The following is a 12773-nucleotide window of genomic DNA, read 5'->3' as shown; positions in this document are numbered from 1 at the left end:
CTTTTGAGGGATTTTAAAAGGCATTTAAAATGAGGTATGAATAGAAACTAGAAGGACATCTTACAACTTTAATTCAGTGGTAGATGGTAAATGTTGAACAACTGACCCTAGCAGCAGGGAGGGGTATCTCTGATTTGTAACATTTGCCAATATCTGTGGTATAAATAGTCCCACTCTGGTTGGTTTATGCCCTAATGCTGTACCTTTTATCCCTGTGACTTAAAAAAGAAGGAAATCTTGCCATTTGCAACAACATGGATGGACCTAGAGGGTATCCTGCTAAGTGAAACAAGTCAGAGAAAGACAAATATTATATGATTTCACTTAAATGTGGAATCTAAAAAACAAATGAGCAAACAAACAAACCAGAAATAGACTCATAAATACAGACAACGGGTCATTGCCAGAGGGGAAGATGGTGGGGGGCATGGTTGAAATTGGTGAAGGGGATTAAGAAGTACAAGCTTCCAGTCATAAATAAGTCACAACAATGGAAAGTACAGCATAGGGAATACAGTCAGTAATATTGTACCACGTTACACTTACGGTGAACACTAAGTAATGTACAGAATTGTTGAATCCTTATGTTGTACACCTGAAATGAGTATTACATTGTATGTCAGCTATACTTCATAGTATAATAATAATAAAAAAAACCCCAAACTGTGTTTAACAACAACCATCTCAAAATTGCTCTCAATTTAACAACTGACCTGCAAGCCATTACAGCCAGCTCCATCCAGCACACTACTGGCCAGAAGGGGCAGTGGGAAAGAGCCCTTCTACCGACTGCTGATGCTCTGCAGTTAAGGAGGGAGGTTCCAATCCTGGTTTTGCTGCTTATTTGCCTTGTAACTGTGGACAAGACATGTACATTCAATGAGTTCCAGTTTTGTCACGTGTAGAGTGGAGCTGACATTACTAACATCATAAAGTTGGCATAATGATAATATAATGAGCTGATGCATGTGAAAAAAGTGAGAAGGCCTGACACAGAGTAATTTCATAATAGTATTCTTGCCTATACATGTAAGGCTTCGTTATTATCATGAGAATTATAGCTATTACATTTTTTAATGTTTTCAATGGAGGTATGTCTATAATTTTACTTCTGTTAATTATAGACTTCTCTTACGAATAAATTATCACTGACTTGAACGTGAAATACATATCAACTCCAGGTTGCCAAAGCTCATAGAGCATAATGTGTCCTAATTTTGAACTCTCATTCTGCAATGAAAGCAAACTCCAACACACTGTTTTTAAAAAGATGACAGCTTATGACAGCCTCATGGTAGAGACCTCATTGTTTTTCACTTTTACCTTGTCAATTTATTTTTATCTCAATATAATGTTTCTCCTATATACCACAACTTTGCGTTTCTGTCTTTTCCAATTTGGGTTTATTTATATCCTCCCTAATTGTATGTGGTAATATTATAATGTGTCAACAAATAAACTTTGCTTTGAAAATCTATTTAATCCTCACAATCATCCTTCTTAATTAAACAATTCTTTGATATGATATGGAAGTTCATAGAAATGAAGGGATTTGCCCCAAGTCATACAAGTGATAGTGATTGATCTAGAATCTAAACCTAGGTAAGCTGACTACCTAGCTAGTGATGTAATCAGGCAGGCTAATTGAGAGGACTGTGTAGGAACCATTAGCTTGGGAAGCACTGGTAGGGGCACAGGAGATGTTGAACCTAGAGTCTCTCCTGAAGGATCGTTTGAACTTAGTTGTATCAAGGAAAACCACAACTGTAAGATCAGCTATTTGGACTGGAAAACATAAGTGGTTCACAGGGAGTTAAGGGATGGCTATAAATTTTGATGAGAGGAGCAGATGAGAACATATAAGAAAGAAAGTCATGGCCCATTGAAGTAACCTCTGGAGAAAAGTTTCCTTTTTAGACATCTTTTTCCCTCTTGGGATAAATGCAGAGACTAAATGTATCGGGGAATCCTACTACAAGTCTTCTAGTGGGGTGCTGCTATAGGAACAGATGCTGGGTGTGGTCAGGAAAGGGTGCAGGTTTTATTTATAAAATTTGACAAAAATCATTCAATGATTTCCAGTACGGGCCAGTTCTGCCTTTCAAGTTCCAATCAATGATTCTTCCCCAGTTTAGATAAACTTGATTGCGCCTCCCACCACCACTGGAGAATGTTGATAAAAACTCCATTAGCCTGCATGAGATGATATTTAATTTGTACTTGCAAAACTTCTTTAGAGCCTAAATTGTTATATAGTTGCCATGTGCTGCTCAGGAGAGTAATTTAGGTGTGTATGCAAAGTTTTAATAAAAATAAACCAGAACACATACTTTTTAAAATTTTTCCTTACAAATGTGTTTTAAGAATTCCAACTGCTATGTTCAATGGTGCATGGAAAATGATGTGTGCATTTCATTATACTGATGTACCTTAAAATTCAATGAACCTTCAAAGATAAGATGGATCCAAATGGGAAAAATCAGAACCAAACATAGTACCATACCATTTAATGGTCAACATTGGAATATATTAATCATTAGATTTTTAATATTTAGCATTAACATATTTTGGTATAGATCATTGTTCTGTATTGAGAGATGCATCAGGTTAACTTTGCCATTCAATTAATGACACTGACACACAGTCATTAGATTTTACTGCCTGTATCAATTCAGTTTTTGAAACAGTATACCCCTAGATATAAAAGAAGCTCAGTATAATAACACCATGTCAGAAAGCAAAAAATAATGAATCCTACTAGATAAATGGGAAAAAAGCCTGATCATTCCTAGAAACCATAAAATTTAATAACCTCAGCTAATTGTAACAAATAATGGCATATAACATCTTGCACAGGGAAGGGACGGGCAGGTGGTGGTGGGTGTATGATCTCTAGGTAGTTTGCTTCTATTTTCCTTTAAAATGGTGACAATAGTAATATTTATCTGATAGGAGTAAGCCAAAGATTAGATAATACATATAAAGCACTTTTACCAGTGCCAGGCACAGATTATATGCTCAATACCTATGTTATCATCATTATTAAACTGTCTTAATAAGTACTTGCTTTTAAGACACATTCTAGCTGTTTATGGAAATTTAGTACAAATACTGATTTGAATATGTTAAAGTGTGCATGGATTTTCTTTTTATCCCCACTTGCTTAAGAAACATTTTTAAATTTATTCACAGGATGGGGTGCCTGGGTGGCACAGGCAGGTAAGTGACCGACTCTTGGTTTTGGCTCAGGTCATGATCCCAGGGTTGTGAGATCAATTTCCGTTCAGCCTCCATGCTCAGCGCAAAGTCCACTTCAGACTGTCTCTCCCTTCCCTTCTGCTCCTCCCCCAGCTCATTTGTGCACTTTCTCTCTCTCAAATAAATAAAATCTTTAAAAAAATTTTATTCACAGGACATGGCTAATTTTTCAAGCCCGCAGGGTCTATGATTAGTTACATCATGGAGTAAGTACAAAGGAGGCCCATAAGTAGATGTGGAAAAAATAATCTATATTAATTCATTATATACACTATAGTAGTCCCGCTCATACCATGAGGACATAATCTATCCCACAGTCTGTCTGAACATTGTTTTCTAGATATAGATGCTTATGATGAATCTCCTATGTCCCTTTGACTATGTGATTAGAAAGAAATAGCCTCAGAGATGCTGTGGCAGCAAGGATTAAATATCATTTTCTTGATGATATAGAAGAAAAATAACATCTGATTTCTAATGTAATTGGGATGTAAGAGATGACAATTTGTGTGAATTTTTGTATCACACTAATGAGAAAATATATATTCACAATTTTAAAAAGGACACTATCCTTCTATCTTATTTCCTCCAATGAGAGAAAAATATCAACTTTCAGCCTTTATACATAATTTGGCTCATGACTGACATAAAATCTGATTACCAGGGATGATGCTCAAGCAAGGAAAGTTGAGATGCCTAGAAGTTAGCAAGATGCAGAACCTTGGAGTGTTTTCTTTCTGGAAGCCCCCTTTACCTGTGCAGACCACAGGGCATGCTCCCCTGCACCACTGAGCCACTCTGTTCTCAGGAGTCAAGAAGTGCTCATTTCTCTGTGAGAGCTGCTATTCACTGCTGCTTCTCCAACTATTCAAAAAAACTCTACAAAATTAAAGAGAAATATATACAAAAAATAAATAACTACATCTGAAAATGTTCCCTGGTTAGGTCACGTTTACAGTAAAACCTGCCAAAGAAAGGATGATGAACCAGACCCATCAGCAATGAAGAGACTCAAGATTGCACAATGGCCTGAGTTCATCAGACCACTCCTGAGGACACTGTCTGCTTTCTGATAGGATCAAATGCTACATCTTGACTGCTTGGCAGGCCATAATTCTCATCCATCCCAACTCCTTTGGCTCCCACGTCATTGATGTAGCAGAGGAGTTATAATTTTGGTCCCTTTCTCCTACCCAAACTTCTAATCTCTCCATTCTGAATTGGTCTAGTTATTCACCTTTTCCACTCTGTCCCCAGCCTCCTGCGGACTGTTAGATTAAATCACACATTTGAGCAGATTGGTGTCATCACGCTTTCCAGGAACACAGTGGCAGCTGGGTTTCAACACTGCTCAGCAATATTGTAATCCCCACTGGTCAACTACCTGGGCTGTTCATCACAGCAACGATTTTAATTCTTTATTAACCTCCTCACAAAACCTGCCACCAGCCACTTCTCTCTGCTGATAATTTCTCTTCCTTCACAGAGAAAATTGAGGCTTTTAACCTATATTCAAAACGTTTGCTTTTCTATTGACTCCCACACAGCCCTAAATATCCTCTGGTACCTCCTATTAAATGTACAGATACAGTTCTTTCCTCATCAAATCTCTCTCTTGAGCTACTCCTTTATCTTTCTCCATCCTTTCATAGCCAAGTGGTTTGGAAATAGGGATCAAATTCACTAACACATTTAGTTTCCCATTTAAGATTTTAATCTATGGCAAACTGACTTCTACCCCCATCAACTTCACTGAGAATGTTCTGGCTAAGTTCTTCAATTACCTTCTAAATGCCAAAGCCAAGGAAGCCTCCCCAACCTTCCTTTTATTTCAAGTCTCTACAGGGCCTGTATTTCGTCTTAGAAATACAAGTTATAAATGTATTTCTACTACAAAGATTGTGCTTTTCCATTGTAGAATCTTTCAACTATATGAAAAGAAGGGGAAGAAATCTGTACACATCCTTGCCACTCAGGATAAAGTGGTGTTTCACACTCTCATGTATTTCTTTTTAAGATTTGTTGTAGGCACAAACTGACATTCTGTACAAGTGAACATTATGCTTTTTTAAAAACATTATACCATAAAACTTTCCTCGTGTTATTAAGTAATCTTTAGAAATGATATTTTAAGGCTGTATAATTTTCCATCAGATGGAAAAATATACTGTACTTAATTCTTGCACAGCATGTAAATAAACAACCAGACACATTCTTATAGTATTGAGTGTCTTTGAAAAACTTAACATGAATGGTAGCAAAGGATTTTGGTACTGTAATTATATAATAATTTAATTAATCTCTCTTTCTTCTAGACTTTTAGGCTATCAAATTTTTGCTACCATAAATAGCATTACAATGAATGCTAAGGTACTCAAGATCATCTTCTATGTGTGTATTTGCTAGCTCTTTCCAAATCAGAATATAAACTTTCCCTTTTAAGATACTTGTTTCTTTTGCAATTACCACATAGAATTTGTCCCTATATCTCCAAAAGAACATATTATTGGAGCTTATACCTAGCTGGGAAGAAGACAGGGAACACCATTAGTGGCAAGGGGCATGGCTAAATATTGGGTTCTTTCATTCAGAGATAAGAGGGCCAATGTGAGATTCCTGGAAGTCTTATCTAGGAGATACCTTTTTATTTGTTTAGACTTTTCTGGGTTACAAAATTACTTTATTGTACCAAACACTGCTTACGCATTTCAATTACTGTACTTACCTTATATAGAAGTGAGGATTGTTGGTGACAATACTTTAGATACATTCTCTTCGACTGAGGGGGAGATGCTAAATAAATAATAAAGTCTTCCCTGGCTTCAGTTATTGCAGACAAAATTCGCTTTTTAATTTAACCTTTTAAAGACTCACAAAAGTCTGGAAATGATTTTGTTGTGTTACTTATGACTTATACTAATTAAGTCCGCCTCCCCTACTAAGCATGAGGGCACTGTGGAGAAAATGGATTGTCAAGGGCAAACAGAGATTGCAGATCATTTAGTTTCAGTCTTGCTCTGAATCTTGCTCCAGTAATTAGCAGTCTACAAGCTGAAACAAAGCATCAGAAGAAAGGAGAGTCTCTGCTGTTATCTGTGGAAAATAAGATGGGAATGAGAAAGATGGCAAGAAGAGAATCTTCCTATTTGAACACAAGTACAAATTTATACCTGATTTTGCTTCTGAAATTATTTTTCAGGAATTTGTGCATCATCCTTGTGCAGGGGCCATGCTCATCCTCTCTGTATTACTCCACCAATTTTAGTACATGTGCTGCCAAAGCCAGCATGCTTCTAAAATTATTCTGATTTAAACTGTGAAAAAGATATGGAAAAGAACAAGTTTTAATTTTCTCCTTATGTTTATAGGGAACCAGCTTAGGAAGATAGTCTTTGATTAATTGATAGATTAGTTTAATGACCCCCCAACTCATAACTGTATTTTCAAATTCAGTGATGGATGCAAGACCAGTTTTGATCAAAGCGGGCCTACATTTTTTGAAATCTCTTCCAACCCAAATAAATATAACTAAGTAGATTTTCTGACTTCAAGCTCCTGAAAAAGTAAATGGTGTTATACTGAAAGTTTTGGTTGAGACACACAGATATAAAAGACATTGTGTAATAAAGTGTGTTAGGAGTCAGATCACGATGTAGCTATCAAAAGGAAATGCTGGGAACCAATACTCACTTAGCTGGAGGGTAGAAAATGGTTAGGATTTTTAGTTATACAGAGAGGAGTTTTATGAAGATGATTTCTTCAGAGAAATCTATGCCATTCTTCCCACTTTGCAAGACACAAGAGGATGGGTATGTGAGTTGGCATAAGCATGCACGTCTGTAGGGGAAGGGGGGATCATAATCTACCTCTTTTATGTTGAGGATAGAAGGCCAGGTTCCAATGGAGCCTCAAAGAAAGCTTGCTTCATGCTGCCTGGAAGGAGCAGAAATGGTAAAATAGAAATCTGACTCTTGCTATTGAAACTTAGAGGTCTACAGAACAAATAATTTTTAATTAAAAAAAGTTATAAACAGAGCAGTACAACAACAAACATGGGCACACAGGAATTTCCCTGGACTTCTGCTGAGCAGGGACACAGGGCAGGTGATATTTTTCATGAACCAGATGTGATCTGTGAGACAGGAAGAGTCAGCCTGGACCTATTTTTGACACCTGAACAAGTAAACCACCTGGGAAGAAGACAGAACTCCAGTAGAGAGTCTGTGTGGTTTGAAGGCCCTGAAAATGAAGGGTCGAGGGAAGAGCAGGAATAGTATCACAGAAAACATCACCCAGACTGCAATTCAGCACAACCAGCTAGCTGACAGGTCCGGGAGCTCTGAAGAAGTTATGAAAACAGCCATACAAGAGAGAGCATCTGCTTTAAAGATCTTCCCGGTCTAGAGAGAGTGAAGCCAAACTACAACAGGACCAGGTAGGGAGAACTTTCCTACCACCCATTTCTCTTCTCCCTCAATTCTATCAGGTAGGGTGCATGTGTACATGTGTGTGTATGTGTGTGTGTGGGGGGGTGAGTATGTGAGGGTGTCCATCACAGAGAGAAGAAGCTACTGCTCTTCCTCTCTCGTGTCACGACTTCTCTTTCTATCAGCCTGCCTGGAGGAAGGAGTCCGTGACAGTGGAAGTGTTGATGAGTATTTTTGGCTAGATACTTGTAATCACTAAATGGAGGCTATTTGTTATACCTTAAGGGAGCCACAGGAATTTCTATTATTGTGAGAAGACAAGACTGGGGTCACGATTTCAACTATACCTGAGCTTCTGGATGCCTCAGCTGCAAAAGCAGCTTTTAAAGCCCTGGAAATGGGGGGAATCCCTGGGTGGCTCAGAGGTTTAGTGCCGCCTGCAGCCCAGGGTGTGATCCCGGAGATCCAGGATCGAGTCCTACGTAGGCCCCCTGCATGGGGCCTGCTTCTCCTTGAGAGACAGAGGCAGAGACACAGGCAGAGGGAGCCTGACATGAGACTCGATCCTGGGTCTCTGGGATCACACCCTGGCCTGCAGGCGGCGCTAAACCGCTGCACCACCGGGGCTGCCCTTATCAGAGGACTTTGAAGAGACTACAGGCATTTTGGGGTATTCTTCACTTTCAGACAAATATTGATAATTTTTAAACATTATTAATCATTGAAAATTCAAAAAGACCACAAGGGTAAACCATAGGGAAAGATAAGTTTCACTCAACGCTATTACATGAAAAGTAGATTAAAAAAAAAAAAAACATCAAAGAGAATATACAATGGATAAGAGAGAGATTTCCCAGATATTTTGTGAAAAATGTTCTTGAAAATTACACTGTTGGAAGATTCTGAATAGCCTATTTCATGACCAGTTTCAAATAATATTTTGTTTAGAAATACACTTTTTTCAAAAAGACAGGATTAATTCCCATCAGTTGGGCTCTAAGACCAGATGCATATAATGAGAATACTCAAAAGTCATGAAAATTCCACAGACTACAAAACGGGTAGGTTTACTTGGCTTGTACATAAAAATACATGTACACGTTGGACCAATGTTTTGAAGCAAAGATGAGGGAGAGATTCAGAATTGTTTTCAGATGCTAGAAGATTAATTGCAGTCATGCACTTCTCAAAGAAAGAGATTTCCCCATTAGAGGTCATGGTGACAAAAGGCATTCTTGAAATAACAGAAATATCATGAAAATCATGGAATTAAGAACAGGATCTGATTCATTTTTTTATGGTAGCCCTTGCAGATAAAATTAAAGCAAGAAAAGACCAATTAGACCTATTTATCAAAAGCATTTTATAAATAATCATTTTTAAAAAGAGAAAATCTATACAAATTGAGGTATGTCCATTTAAAAATATGGACGGTAAATATTACTCACTGGTTGTAGATTCTTTGTGAAATGCAACAAATATTGAACATCTGGGGCTTATTTTATGCTGCTGTTAAAAAGGAAACACTGAATTTTTTTTTTTTTTTGCCTTTTCACAAATAAAACCATCTGTCACTTTTCAATAAAGTGAATACCAGGGATGGTTGTAACCACTGGTTGGACAACACATAACTGTTAGAAAAGTAAAGAGAAAGGGCTGCAGTCATTTTTAAATGGCATCATTATATGACCCTAGGTGACATCAGCAGGAAGAGTGGGGCAAGAACAAAAATCCTCTTCTCCATAGAAGAATATTGGCATGATTGACAAAAATCAAGATTTTTAAAATTCTGGAAATCTAACAACAGGATTAACATAGGGACATTTATAGGCTCCATGTAGGAAAGTAGTTGAATCTCAGTAAGAACAGTTAGTTTTATCCAGTTTTAGATTTCCCTCTCCATCCCAGAGAAAGGGGTGGAATGGCTGATACCACTGAAGGTGGAGAGACCCCTTCCACTGGCATTAGGACTAATTAGAATCCAGAGGCTCAGTGTCCCCAGCTTCAGCAGGATCTTCCCATGTGTCCCCATTCCAATTTAAAGGCTCTCATTCTTTCCTAACCATTGCTCTCACTTTAACAGAAGACATCCTGTGAGACTGGGAATTCAACTTGTAACTCAGCCAATTGCAGGATGGGGTCATGTGTTGGGGTTTCAGCAATTTTGGCCCTGCCTATACAGTGTCTCCTTCAGGGCAATGCTCTCAGGTCATTTATGTGGTGTTTGAGCTGAGAAATGAAATCTCTGAGCTCATCTGTTTCTTTCACCACTCTGTCTAGCCACATTGTGAGCAACTAAACACTGTTATTTATATTCCTCTGCTTTCCAAAAATGTTTGAAAGTCTTACATATAGATCACTTAAAGCCTTGATTAAGAGTATCCAACGCATGTCTTTTGCATATTGCTATAAACAGTTCACACCATGGACTACCAGTGCTCTCTTTATTGCTGGAAATAATCATTAGCATCTTTAGATCTAATCTGATTAGAGAGCCAATTCCAGAAGACCCAGAACCAATTCAGAAAACTCATCCTTAAATTTCCCTTCCTCTAAAACCACTTTTGGTACTAAAATCAAACCAAGACGATATAGATATACAGATCAATATTTATTATAAGATATTTGTGCATGTGATTATGAAGACTGAAAAGTCCCATGATCTGCCATCTGCAATCTGGAAACCCAAGAAAGCCAACCCAAAGGTGGCAAGACCAGGGGTCCAATGGTCCCAGTCCAACTCTGCAGATCTGGAAAGTAGGAGCACTGATGTCCAAGGACAAGAGAAGAGAAGAGCTCAAGTATTGAGAACAAATCTGTCCTCCCTCCACCTTTTTGTTCTACTTGGGTCCTCAATGGGCTGGGTGATGCCCGTCACACTGGTAAGGGCAATCTTTTTTTCTTTTCTGTGTACAGATCCACATGCTTATCTTTTCTAGAAACACATTCACAGGCTGAGCCAGAAATAATGTTTTTCTAGCTATTTGGGTATCAGCCCAGTCAAACTGACACATAAAATTAACCACCATAATGTCTGTACTTTACTGTGATATTGTTCCTGTGAATAATGATTACAAATGAAAGATTTCCCTTCCTGAAAGGAGAGTGGATTGGTCCTGAGGAGGCAAACAGGAGGAAGCTCATTAAGCAGGACTCCAGCCTCTCCACGGAAGTCCCCAGGTACCACTGGGATGGTGTTTCATGAGGTTGCCATGCAGACAGCACCTTCTGGAAATCCACAGTGAACTGCAGAAGGGGAAGGGCTAGGAGGGCTAGGAGGACACCTAGCCTGTTGCATGTCGGGGGTTGCAGGAATGCTGGAGGGTGAGAGTAGGTGAGAGTAGGACTTTCCCAAGGCACATAGGTATAAAAATTGGCCCTGGCTCTCAGACAATAAGTCCACTAATAGGTCCTAATGAACTTTTGCTTGTGTGAAACCCTCACCCTCGACCCTAAGAAAAGAAGCACACCAGCCCTGTGCACTTCTCCCTACCTTCTGCTATGACTCTGCTATGTGGCCCTATGTATGCCATGTAATTTCCAGGATATGTAAGTAATAAACCTTTAAAGACTTTTTTCAAAGTTTCCTGGTGGTTACTGCTGAGGGCATCTTGAAATCATAGTAAGAATCACAAGGGCCAGTCCAGCCACATCATTGGTTGTCAATAGGCTGAGACTGACATAAAGCACCACCTCACGGCATAAAGCATCATTCATGAGCAAGGCATGGTGTGCAAACATGCAGCATTTGGTCTCCCTTATCAGGACTGTGACAGTATATGGAGCACAAAAGGGCAAATAATGCTCTACAACTGGGATAATAATATTTTAAGGGCAACTAGCACAATTTGAAAAAGGTGTGCTTCTAGATTATAGACATACTTACCCTATATTATTATTTCTCCATTTATTATTAATTTGTACCTTACATAAATATGAGTATATACTTAAGAATAAAAATATGTTTCCCCCAAAATCTTTGTACTCTTGCTGCTCATTTCCTGCTTGCAAACACAACCCTACGTATGTGAGAGAATAATCATTTTTCACAGCAATGAATGTGGGAAATATTACCTTCCCACAAATGAGAAAATAAAGGGTAATCACAGACTATGGTAGTGGCAGCTTCCTGGATCAGGCTCTAAATGCTGCTGTTTGGGTTCACGAGGAGTTATTACAGCTCACACCATTTTCCACATCTTTATGCTGGAAAGGGCACTACCATCACTTGACTTCCCTCATCTCTTATGTAAACGTTTCTTGGGCTTACAGAGTAACATTCCATCATTACCCCAGCTAGCAAACTGAAAAGGCTGGCTTATATAGAATTTGCTCAAGGTTATACAATATATAAATGACCCATTTGGGGATAAAATCTGCCCCCCACCCCCGTCTCATTCTCCCAGGTGTTGTAGGCACAGATCACCTCTGACCACAGGAAATAAGGAAGGAGATGCAATTACCACTCATCAACACAAAGAAATGAACCACGTACGTACATCAGAAGATGGATGATTCTTGAAAACATCATGCTGGACAAAAGAGGCCTGACACACAGAAAGTTTCTTTGATATTCTACAAAAGGCAAAACTAACCTATAGGAACAGAAAAGCAAATCAGCTTTTGCCTACTCCTGAGTGCTAGAGAGGGACTAGTGTTAATGGGCTAAGGTGAACTTCTGGGGATGATAAAAATATTCCTCTAGGAAGGTAATGGTTGCAGGGGTGTCTGCATTTGTCAAAACTCATTGAACTGTACATGTAAAATGAGTATATCTTATTGGCATGTAAGTTTACCTCCATAAAATTGATTTTTTAAAAAATCACATCTCTGAGGTGGGCTCAAAGCACAGCATTGCTTCTCATCCATATAATTTAACTGCATGAGAATAATAAAATCCTGGGGAAAAAAAAAGACAGGAAGCAAATGAGCAGGCCACTTGAATGGATGCCCTCATCTACATCCTAAGAGAAAATTAATCAGAGTCAATTTAACTTGTCAGATAAATGGCACACATATCATCTAAGTGCAAACAAAAAAATTATCCCAGAAGTTTCAACTTGATAGTAGTACTTGAAATTATGTTTA

At 38.5% G+C, this 12773-nt stretch overlaps 1 non-coding gene across 1 annotated transcript; it reads right to left on the bottom strand.

Annotated features, from left to right (window-relative positions):
* Window positions 1-6442: 6442 nt before the first annotated feature.
* On the bottom strand, window positions 6443-6547 carry LOC119872039. The gene has a single exon (XR_005360247.1). It is a non-coding gene; the product is annotated as a U6 spliceosomal RNA (small nuclear RNA).
* Between the last annotated feature and the right edge of the window lie 6226 nt (window positions 6548-12773).

This window comes from Canis lupus, chromosome 5 (genome assembly GCF_011100685.1).
Source record: "Canis lupus familiaris isolate Mischka breed German Shepherd chromosome 5, alternate assembly UU_Cfam_GSD_1.0, whole genome shotgun sequence".
Classification (NCBI taxonomy): domain Eukaryota; kingdom Metazoa; phylum Chordata; class Mammalia; order Carnivora; family Canidae; genus Canis; species Canis lupus.
The sequence above is the reverse complement of the archived record's forward strand: the minus strand, read 5'-3'. Positions and strand labels throughout refer to the sequence as shown.